At 39.8% G+C, this 12,307-nt stretch overlaps 1 protein-coding gene across 18 annotated transcripts in view; it reads left to right on the forward strand.

Annotated features, from left to right (window-relative positions):
• Nucleotides 1–12,307, forward strand: part of NCK1 (NCK adaptor protein 1) — a 93,570-nt gene that overhangs the window by 29,363 nt on the left and 51,900 nt on the right.

Here is a 12,307-nt window from a genome sequence, read left to right on the forward strand (position 1 = left end):
ATAAAGGATAAGTTACAAAGGCAGGAAGGTGAGGAAAGAATTGTTTAAAAATGAAGGTAAGAAGGAGAAAAAGAAGTTGAGAGATAAAGTTTATATTTTCCTGTGCTTTAATATCATCTTGCAGTGAATTAGTTGAAAATTGCTTTGCCAGTTACATGTAATTGGTGACTTTTAAGTTATTTGCCACCTGGAACAGACATAACTTCTTTAACATAAAACTCAGATAACAACTGTCATTGAATTTGTGTTTCCACAAAATTGGTGGTGGAATTTTTAGCATTAGGTAGGAGAATAGGACAGGGAAAGACAGCTATGTCTCAGACACTGTACTGTTTTACCTATTTTGTTAAGTCCTCACAGCAATCCTGTAGGTAGGTGTTATACTGAGGCACAGAGTTTTGATAACTTCATCAGTGTTACACAGATAATAAATGACAGAGCAAGAATTCATACTGTAATGTTTCTGTTCTCGTTATCTTTTATTCATTGCCTTTGTTATTCTTTCCTTCTTCTCCTTCTCCTTCTCCTTCTTCTCCTCCTCCTCCTCCTTCTCCTTCTCCTCCTTCTCCTCCTCCTTCTCCTTCTCCTCCTTCTCCTCCTCCTTCTCTTTCTCCTCCTTCTTGTCTTTCTCCTCCTCCTTCTCCTCCTCCTCCTTCTCCTCCTCCTCCTCCTTCTCTTCCTTCTTCTTCTCCTCCTCCTCCTCCTTCTCCTCCTCCTTCTCCTTCCTCGTCCCCACTCCCCCCTTCTCCCCGCTCTCCCCTCCTCCTCCTCCTCCTCCCCCTCCTCCTCCCCCTCCTGCTCCAATAGAGTCTTGCTCTTGTCGCCCAGGCTGCAGTGCAATGGCATGATCTCTGCTCACTGCAACCTCCTCCTCCTAGGTTCAAGCTATTCTCCTGCCTGAGCCTCCCAGGTTGCTGGAATTACAGGCACCTGCCACCACTCCCAGCTAATTTTTGTATTTTTAGTAGAGACGGGGTTTTGCCATGTTGGCCAGGCTGGTCACGAACTCCTGACCTCGTGATCTGCCTGCCTCAGCCTCCCAAAGTGCTGAGATTACAGGCGTGAGCCACCGCGCCCGGCCCCCCCTTGCTTTATTTTATGATTCCATTCAGTTATTAGTCTTGTTGGTTTTTAAAAAGAGTTTTATTGAGATATGATTCACATACTATACAGTTCACTCATTAAAAGTATACAATTCAGCTTTTAGTATATTCAGAGTTGTGCAACCATCATCACAATATTAGAACTTTTTTTTTGACACGGCGTTTCGCTGTGTCACCAGGCCGAAGTGCGGGGCGAAATCTTGGCTCACTGCATCCTCTGCCTCCTGGGTTCAAGTGATTCTCCTGCCTCAGCCTCCTGAGTAACCAGGACTCCAGACGCCTGCCACCACGCCTGGCTAATTTTTTGTATTTTTAGTAGGGATAGGGTTTCACCATGTTGGCCAGGATGGTGTCAATCTCTTGACCTCGTGAGCCACTGCACCTGGCCTTATTAGAACATTTTAATCACCTCCCAAAACAATGCCATACTCATTAGTTGTCACCCCTAACCTTCCCTCTCTGCGTCCTAGGAAACCGTTAATCTGCCTTCTGTCTCTATACATTTGCTCATTCTGAACCTTACATATAAGTGGCATCATATAATATATGGTCCTTTGTGACTGCTTTCTTTCACTTAGCTCAGTGGGTTTTTTTTGTGTGTTTGTTTTGTTTTTTTCTTTTTTGAGGCAAGGTCTTGCTCTGTCGCTCAGACTGTAGTGCAGTGCTTGATCACGGCTCACTGCAACCTCTGTCATCCAGGCACAAGTGATCCTCCTGCCACAGTCTCCTGAGTAGCTGGGACTGCAGGCATGTGCCACCATGCCAGGCTAATTTTTTTTTTTTTTTTTTTTGGTAGAGAGAGTCTCACTATGTTGCTCAGGCTGGTCTTGAACTCCTGGGCTCAAGTGATCCTCTCACCTCTGCCTCCCAAAGAGCTAGGATTATAGCATGAGCCACTGCACCCAGCAACTTGATGTTTTTAAGGTTCATCCATGTTACAGCACATACTATTACTTCATTCCTTTTTATTGCTGAATAATACGTAATTTTACAGTTAATACCACATTTTATCCATTCATCAGTTTACAGGCATTTGAGTTTTTTCTCCCTTATGGCTATTACAAATAATATGGCTACTGGCATTCGTGTACATGTTTTTAACAAGTTATTGTGGTAAGATATGTGTAACATAAAATTTACCATTTTAACCATTTTTAAGTGTACAGTATTAAGTATATTCACATTGTTACGCAACCATCACCACTACCAGTTTGCATAACTTTTTCATTTTTGCCACCTGAAACTCTGTACCCGTTAAACAACAACTCCCAAGTCTGCCATCCCCCCAGCCTCTGGCAACCACCATTCTACTTTCTGTCTCTATGAATTTGACAAGTCTTGGAACCGTGTATAAGTGAAATAAATCATACAGTATTTGTCCTTTATGACTGGCTTATTTCACCGAGTACAGTGTCTTCAAGGTTTATTCACATTGTAGCATGTGTCAAAGTTCCTCCTCCACCAAAGGCTGGTACTTTTCCACTGAATCTATATTTACCACATGTTATTTACTCATTCAACTGATGATGGACACTGAGGTGGAGTTTTGCTCTTGTTGTCCAGGCTGGAGTGCAGTGGCACGATCTCTGCTCATTTGCAACCCGCGCCTCCTGGGTTCAAGTAATTCTCCTGCCTCAGCCTCCCAAGTATCTGGGATTACAGGCATGGGCCACCACACCTGGTTAATTTTGTATTTTTAATGGAAATGGGGGTTTTGCCATGTTGGTCAGGCTGGTCTTGAACTCTTGACCTCAGGTGATCCACCCGCCTCAGCCTTCGAAAGTGCTGAGCCATCATGCCCGGCCTGATGATGGACACTTCGGTTGCTTCCACTTTTTGGCTATTGTGAATAATGCTGTTACAAACATGGGTGTACAAATATCTATTTGAGTTCTCACTTTTACTTTTTTTGGGTTTATATCCAGAAGTGAAATTGCCTGGATCATATGGTAATTCTGTTTCTTATTTTTTGAAGAACTGCCATATGGGTTTCCACAGTGGCTGTACCATCTTATCTTCCCACCAGCAATGCACAAGGGTTCTAATTTTCTACATCTTTACCAACAATTGTTATTTTCTGTCATCGTCATCTTTTTTTAAATAGCCATGGTGATGGTTGTGAGGTGGTATTATCTCATTGTGGTTTTGATTTGGATTTTTCTAGTGGCTAGTGATATGATCATCTTTTCATGTGCTTATTCACTGTTTGCATATCTTCTTTGGAGAACTGTCTATTCAGTTCCTTCCCCATTTTTGTGTTGGACTTTTATTTTATTCTTTTTAGAGACAAAGTCTCACTGTATCACTCAGGCTGGAACGCAGTGACATAATCATGGCTCATTGCAATCTCATCCTTCTGGGCTCAAATGATCCTCCTGTCTCAGCCTCCTGAGTAGCTAGGACTATAGGTGTATGCCACTGCCTGGCACATTTATTTATTTTTTGTAGAGATGGGGGTCTCACTATGTTGCCCAGGTAGGTCTTGAACTTTTTAGCCTCAAGGGATCCTCCTATCTCAGCCTCCCAAAGTGCTGGGATTATAGGTGTGAGTCACCACACCCAGCTGGATTGTTTGTTGTTGTTGTTGACTTGTAAGAGTTCTTTATATATTCTGAATTTCAGTGTCCTGTCAGATGTGATTCCAAATATTCCTTTCTGTAGGTTGCCTTTTCACTGTATTAATTTAGTGTCCTTTCATATACAAAGTATGTTAAAAGATCTTAATTTTGATGAAGTCCAGTTTCACTCTTTTCGGTCACCTGTGCTACTGATGTCCTGGATTATCTGAGTGGGTTCTGGTAATCACACGAGTCCTTATCAGAGGGAATCAGTTAGTCCAAGAAAGGGATGTGATGATGAAAGCAGAAATCTCGATGATGCGACCAAGAGCAAAGGAATGTAAGCAGCTTCTAGGAGCTAGAATAGACAAAGAACAGGTTCTTCTCTAGAGTCTCCTGAAGGAATGCAGGCTTTGATTGTAGCTTTGTAATCTACTCCATCCAGGCTGCTGCAAAGCATGCCTGTAAGACCTGTTTTAGACTTAATGACCTGTAGAACTGTAATGACCTCTAGAACTGAGTAAGTTCTTTAGTGGTGATTTCTGAGATGGGTACAACTATCACTCAACAGCAATGTACACTGTACTCAATGTGTAGTCTTTTATCCCTCACGCCACCACCCTTATTCATATGCTTTTGCGTCCTCATAGCTTAGCTCCCACTTATGAATGGAGACTATATGACGTTTGGTTTTCCATTCCTGAGTTAATTCAGTTAGAATAATGGTCTCCAGTTCCATCCAGGTTGCTGCAATTGCCATTATTTTCTTTCTTTTTATGGTTGAGTAATAGTCCATGGTATATATACACACCATATTTTCTTTACCCACTCGTTAATTGATGGACATTTGAGCTGGTTCCATATTTTTGCAGTTGTGAATTGTGCTGCTGTAAACATGCATGTGCAAGTATCTTTTTCGTATAATGACTTCTTTTCCTCTGGGTAGATACACAGGAGTGGGATTGCTGGATCTACTTTCAGTTCTTTAAGGAATCTCCATACTAGTTTACATTCTCACAAACATTGTAAAAGTGTTCCCTTTTCACCATATCCATGCCAACATCTATTTTTTGATTTTTTTTTTATTGTGGCCATTCTTGCAGGAGTAAGGTAGTACTGCATTGTGGTTTTGATTTGCATTTCCCTGATAATTAGTGATGTTGAACGTTTTTTCATATGTTTGTTGGCCATTTGTGTATCTTCGTTTGAGAACTGTCTATTCATGTCCTGAGTCTGTTTTTTGATGGGATTGTTCTTCTTTTGCAGATTTGAATTCCTTGTAGATTCTGGATGTTAGTCCTTTGTCAGATGTATAGATGGTGAAGATTTTCTTCCACTCTGTGGGTTGTTTACTCTGCTGATTGTGTCTTTTGCTGTGCAGAAGCCTTTTATTTTAATTAAGTCCCATCTCTTTATGTTTGTTTTTGAGGCATGAGACTGTTGATAGAATCTACATCTTGCTTTGCTCAGATTGGCTTAAACCCTACATAGATTCTAATCCATCACCAAGTGTTGACATCTTCCATGGAAATTTGAGAAGGGTTAGTGATATAAGCCAGTGGTACCTGTTGCTTCTACTGGTATTGAGGCAGGAATTACTATTCATCATTACCTTCTTTTACTACCTATTCTAGATTTCCTTTATGCTGGGCCAGCATTTAAGCTGGTTTAAGTTGCTTGTGTCCTTTAGGCTTCCATCCTTGTGGGACTTGAGCCTTTAGTTGCCTTGCCTGTTTTGAGCCATGGTTGCTGTAATTTCCTGTTTGCCCTATTACCAAGCGTGGAAATACCCTGCATTCCAGATTGCTCCCTAATCCCATTGTGTACAACAGGTCCTAATAATCAGGGTCTCTTATCACTGCTAGTATATTTATTCCTTTCTTTGCCTGCTTGTTCATCAGTATGAGAAGCCCATAGTGACCAAGTGGTGGTTGTGGCTTTAGGCTCTGTGAACCCCTACTGTGGAAGCATTACCCTCAGGATCTCTAGTACAGCAGAGATTTTAAATTGTGGGGATAGGAAATCCACATGCTGTAAGTGCGTTACTGGGAGTGATGGTGAAGAGTCAATCTAACTTCTCTACACCTTGGTTTTAAGCCCATGCATCTTAGGTAGTAGGGATATAATAGCCTAGCCATTGGTTCAGTGCATATGCTGCATCCCAAATGACCAGCAGAATGACTTCTTAATCGAGCTTTTAATTTAATGCACCACTTTATGATTTTGTTAGCCTCACAGTTTCTAGGTGATGTGGTATGTGGTGTAGGACCAGTGGATGCCATGGTCATGTGCTTAATGTTGTATCTTCTTGCCCATTAAACGAGTCCTTTGGTTTGAGGTGATGTTAAAGGGAATCCCAGATTGGCAAAGCAAACATTTTGAAGCCATTGAGGTACTGTAAATGTCCAGAGACACTCAGGGTTGGAAAGGCAAACTCATTTCTGTAGTAAGTGTATATCCTACTTCCCCTGGAATGCAAAGGTTCCAGTTCCATCCTGCTACCTGCTCAGTTCTGTTCTGGTAAGTTGTTTCCTGCATTTTGCTGTGTTCCTAATTTTGCTAGATTTTCTTCTCTTATTAGTACTTTTAATTATATTTTTCAGAAATAAGCTGATGTTTTTGTTTTGTTTTTTTGAGATGGAGTTTTACTCTTGTTGCCCAGGCTGGAGTGCAGTGGCGCTACTATCTCGGCTCACCACAGCCTCCACCTCCCGGGTTCAGGCAATTCTCCTGCCTCAGCCTCCCAAGTAGCTGAGGTTACAGGCATATGCCACCATGCCCAGCTAATTTTGTATTTTTAGTAGAGACGGGGTTTCTCCATCTTGGTCAGGCTGGTCTTGAACTACTGAACTCAGGTGATCTGCCCGCTTTGGCCTCCCAAAGTGCCAGGATTATAGGCATGAGCTGCTGCGCCCGGCAAGCTGATTTTTTTGATAATGGGGATGTGCTGAACAGTTTTCACTTTAACATAGTCAACTATATGATTCCATTTGTATGGAATTCAAGAAAAGGCAAACTGATGACAGCCTATCAGTGCTTGCCAGTCTGGAGAGAAATGACTGTAAAGGGGCATAATATAACTTTTTTGGGTGATGCAAGTGTTTTAGATCTTGATTGTGGTGTGGGTTACACGACTGTATACATTTGTCAAAACTCATTAAACTGTACACTTAAAATTAGTTTTGTAGGTGAATTATATCTCAAAGCTGATTTTGAAGAAATAAGAGGAAATTAATGTACTTATCCTTTTCCATAATATCTTTTCCTTTGTGGTTTATGCTTTTTGATTCTTAAGTTTGAGAAACTCTTCTCTACTCTGGGTTTTTTTTTTCCCTTATTTTCCAATTCATTAATTACTGCTATTTATTTCCCTTCTTGTCTCAAAATAAGATATGGTAAGACCTACAGAGACCAAAAAGACTGTCATGGAAGAAGAGTTTTGTACTCACTGTTACCTAGAAACAGGAGACAGGCATGTTATCGAAGGCCCCATGGGAAAGCACCAAGGTTGGTCAGGAAGCAGAAGGAGTAGAAAAGCGTAGGCCAGAGCTTATATTGTGGTTTCTGTGGAAAAGAATGGGCGACTGGGCGCGGTGGCTCATGCCTGTAATCCCAGCACTTTGGGAGGCCGAGGTGGGTGGATCACGAGGGCTAGATATCGAGACCATTCTGGCCAACATGCTGAAACCCCATCTCTACTAAAAATACAAAAATTAACTGGGTGTGATGGGGTGTGCCTGTAGTTCCAGCTACTGGGGAGGCTGAGGCAGGAGAATCGCTTGAACTCAGGAGAAGTGGAGGTTGCATTGAGCAGGGATTGTGCCATTGCCCTCCAGCCTGGCGACAGAGCGAGACTCCGTCTCAAAAAAAAAAAAAAAAAAAAAAAAAAAAGAGCAAGACAGGGTAGACAAACTTGAGTAAATTTGGATCATTTGAAAATTTTGGTGGGTTCTGGGTTATAGGTATGGTCCCTGGTTGGCCGGTACCTGGCCCTGGGGTATATTAGGGCAGAAGGAATACTAGCCTGGTGTGTGAGAGTTATTTAAAGAAGATGGTTGTGGTATAGACTCTAGATTGCTTAGTTGCATATCAGAGGTGTGTTCAGAGGCAAGTTGCTTGCTATCTCTAGGAATTAACCCTGGGAGGTACAGTCGCTCCCGGGTTTGTAGGACCCAAGATGTCAAAACATCATAAAATGTAGAGAAAATTTAAGAAGATTAACATACTTATGTTTTCTTTAGGTTTACTCTTTTTTTTTTTTTCCTAGTTTCTTGATTGAGTATATTAGTTAAGCATATTCAGTCTTATTGTTTTGTTTCAAGAGCATTAAGACTGTAATTTTAGCTGAGCTGCACATTTTGATGGCATGGTATATTTATTGTCATTCAGTTCTGATTTTTATAGTTTATCATTTTAAATTTAGAAGTTCATTTCTAAGTTAACAAATATTTGAAAATGTTGATTTCAACATTATATCGTGGTTAGATATAATGTCTTAGATAAAAGTTCCTTGAACATTTTTTTTTCATTGTGACTTTATTTTGAAAATGTTTCACATGTACTTGAAAATAATTATATTTTTATTTTTTTGTTTGGTGGAGGGTTCTTTATATAACTTAGATCAAATTTACTAACTTTGTGGATCAAATATTATATCTACTTACTGGTGTTCAGACATTCTGATCTGTCTGTTTCTAATGTAAGTAAATTAGAGGCTCATGCAGTGATTGAAGATTAATTTTTTTCTTGGAACTTTCTTTTTGCCTTATTTTGATAGCTGTGTATAAGGCTTTGGTATGTTTTTAGTTTATTTTATTATTTTATATATATATATATATCTCATGTCTCCATACCTTCTAATATTGCAATAAAATTGTTTTGTCTGATGTTAAAATTGCTATAACACCTTTTTTTAAAAATGGCCATACCACTTTTTTTAAAACAAGGTTTGCCAGAATTTAGTTTTTTTCGTCTTTTCTTTGTTAATGTTTTAGTTCACTTTTATAAACAGCTTTAGTTGAATTTGTGTGTTGTTTTTATTTTCTATTACTTTATTTTATTTTATTTTATTTATTTTTTGAGACCGAGTCCCACTCTGTTGCCCAGGCTGGAGTACAGTGGCGCAGTCTCGACTCACTGCAACCTCTGCCTCCTGGGTTCAGGTGATTCTTGTGCCGCAGCCTCCCGAGTAGCTGGGATTACAGGCGCACACTCCCACACACCCCGTAAATTTTTGCATTTTTAGTAGAGATGGGGTTTTGCCATGTTGACCAGGCTGGTCTCTTAACTCCTGACCTCAGGTGATCCTCCCACCTTGGCCTCCCAAAGTGCTGGGATTACAGGCATGAGCCACTGTGCCCAGCCTGTATGTTATTTTTGTTATTTTCTGTTACAAATGAGTTAAATTCATTCACATCTATTTTGATTATGATATATCTAGATTTTTGTCATGTTGCTTTGTTTGCCATCCTTTTTCTTTGCTTCTCTTCTCCTTTCCTGTTGTTTTTTATTGATACATAATATTTTACATATTTATGAGGCACATGTGACATTTTGTTGCATAGGATGTGTAGTGATCAAGTCAGGGTATTTGGGATATCTATCACCTTGAGTATTTATAATTTCTATGTTTTGGCAACATTTAAAGTCCTCCTTTCTATCTACTTTGAAATACACAGTTTTGCTAACTGTAGTCACCCTACTCTGCTATAGAATATTAGAATTTTTATACTTTAACAATATGTTTGTGTACATTGACCAACCTCTCTTCATTACCTACCACCCATGCACCCTTCTCAGACTTTGGTGTCTGTCATTCTACTGTCTACCTCTATGAGATCAATCTTTTAAACCCACTGAATGAGTGAGAACATACTTGTCTTTCTAGTCCTGACTTATTTCACTTAACATAATGACCTCCAGGTCCATCCATGTTGCTGCAGATGACATGATTTCATTCTTTTTTAATGACCGAATAGTATTCCATTGTGTATATATGCTGCCTATATCCATTAATCTGTTTTTGTTTGTTTGTTTGTTTTTAAAGACAGGGTCTCACTCTGTCGCCCAGGCTGGAGTGCAGTGGTGCAATCATGGCTCACTGCAGTGGGTAGCTGGGACCACAAGCATACCCACCACACCTGGCTAATTAAAAAAACCATTTTTTTTGTAGAAATGGGGGTTTCACTATGTTGCCCAAACTGGTCTCAAATTCCTGGGTTCAAGCAGTCCTCCTGCTTCGGCCTCCCAGAGTGCTAGGATTATAGACCTAGCACTGTACCTGGCCGTGTGTATCTGTTGATGAACACTTAGCTTAATTACATATATTTGCTATTGTGAATAGTGCTACAATAAACATGCAAGTGCACGTATCCCTTTGATACACTGATTTCTTTTCCTTTGGATAACTACCCAGTAGTGGGATTGCTGGATCGTGTGGTAGTTCTGTTTTTAGTTTTTTGAGAAATTTTCATACTGTTTTCCAGAAAGTGTGTACTAATTTACATTCTTACTAACACCGTGTAAGAGTTCCCTTTTTTCTATCCTTACCAGTGTCTTTTTTGTCTTTTGTTTTCTTTTTATTTATTATTTCGAGACGGAATCTCACTGTTACCCAGGCTGGAGTGCAGTGGTACGATCTCAGCTCACTGCAACCTCTGCCTCCCAGGTTCAAGTGATTCTCCTGTCTCAGCCTCCCAAGTAGCTGGGACTACAGGTGTGTGCCACCATGCCTGGCTAATTTGTATTTTTAGTAGAGATGGGATTTTGCCATGTGTTGGCCAGGCTGGTCTCAAACTGCTGACCTCAAGTGATCTGCCTGCCTTGGCCTCCCAGAGTGCTGAGATTATAGACGTGAGCCACCACACCTGGCCTTTTTTGTTATTTAAATAATAGCCACTTTAACTTGGGTGAAATGATATTTCATGTGGTTTTCATTTGCATTTCCCTAATGATTAGTGATGTTGAGCATTTTTTCATATACTTGTTTGCCATTTGTATGCCGTTTTTTGAAAAATATCTATTCATGTCCTTAGCCTACTTTTAAATGGGATTATTGGTGGGGATTTTGTTTTTGTTGTTAGAGTTCCTTGTATATTCTAGATATTAGTCACTTGTTGAATAGTTTGCACGTATTTTCTCCCATTCAGCAGATTGTCTCTTCACCCTTTTTTTTAGACAAATGCTCACTTTAATCACAATTCTAAATTAATTATTTTCACATTAACACAGATGTTCCCATAAACTGAGAAGAATTAAGTATTATACATTTTTAAATGGTTAATATGATTTGAAAATTTTTTATAAAAATTGATCAGAAGCTAGTAGAAATTCCCACCGTAAATATAAAATATTGGTTACAATTGTTTTTCACAGTAAACTGAGATCTAAGCTTCCTAAGAAGCTGTATTATCTAATATCATAATAGGGATGGCTAAATACTTGACAACTACTTTCTGAAGAACTGGCTTAACAAAAAGTTAATATTTGAAGAAACAGCTTTTCCCTTGTTTATAAGAAAAAGGCTAACATTTTGGCAGAGCTCTCATTTTATAGTGTGGACAATCAGAAGCAGGTGGATGTTGGTGGGGCGCAGTGGCTCATGCCTGTAATTCCAGCATTTTGGGAGGCCAAGGCGGGCAGATCACTTGAGGCCAGGAGTTCAAGACCAGCCTGGCCAACATGGTGAAACCCTGTCTCTACTAAAAATACAAAAATTAGCTGGGTGTGGTGGTGGTTGCCTGTAATCCCACCTATTCGGGAGGCTGAGGCATGAGAATCACTTGAACGTGGGAGGTGGAGGTTCCAGTGAGCCGAGATTGCGCCAGCCTGGGTGATAGAGCAAGATTCCCTCTCAAAAAAAAAAAAAGAAAAAAAAAAGAAAAAAGGTGGCTGCAATGGTATCAAGAAAAAAGCATTTCAAAACATTTCCACTTTTATTAAAGGTTTTGACAATGAAAGTATCATTAAATGTCTTTAAATTCTATTTGCTATAGAATAACCATCTAAATAGGAGACACATGCCGTAATACACCAACCATTTTAGTATGTAAAATACTTCTGAACTCTTACTATAAAAAGATTTGGCTAAAATACAAAGCATCTTTGCAGTAAAACTGATAATGTAGCTTAAGTAGCTTATGAGATTTCAGAAATGTCTTATGAAAGAAATGAGAATGTTTCCCTGTGTGAGATAAAACTGAATGGTTAACGTTAAGGTGCTATAAACTAGACAAAGCTAGAAAGGCACATCATGTAACCAGAAAAGAACGGCATGTGATGTGGACTTCCTCCATGTCAAACTGACAGGAAAATAGAATATGCTCTCCAGAAGGAAAGGCATGAGAAGATAATTCTTACAAACAAAGCTCTCATTGAGATATTGAAGAGCTTTACAGAGAACATAATCATAAAATGGCTAGAGATCATTTATAGGACATGGTAATGGAATCCTTTTTATTACAATACCTGCCTCAGATATAAACACAAATCAAATACAAACACCCTTGTGAAGCTGTGCTGCTTTCAGCCAAACATTTCGCAGGTACCACAGTCAGCGTCTAGTAGCATTTGTATGCAAAGGTTTAACTTGTGCTGATCTGGACAAGCCACAGCAGAGACTCTGATTTGGAGACTTCATGGACACTC

This window comes from Macaca mulatta, chromosome 2 (genome assembly GCF_049350105.2).
Source record: "Macaca mulatta isolate MMU2019108-1 chromosome 2, T2T-MMU8v2.0, whole genome shotgun sequence".
NCBI lineage: Eukaryota > Metazoa > Chordata > Mammalia > Primates > Cercopithecidae > Macaca > Macaca mulatta.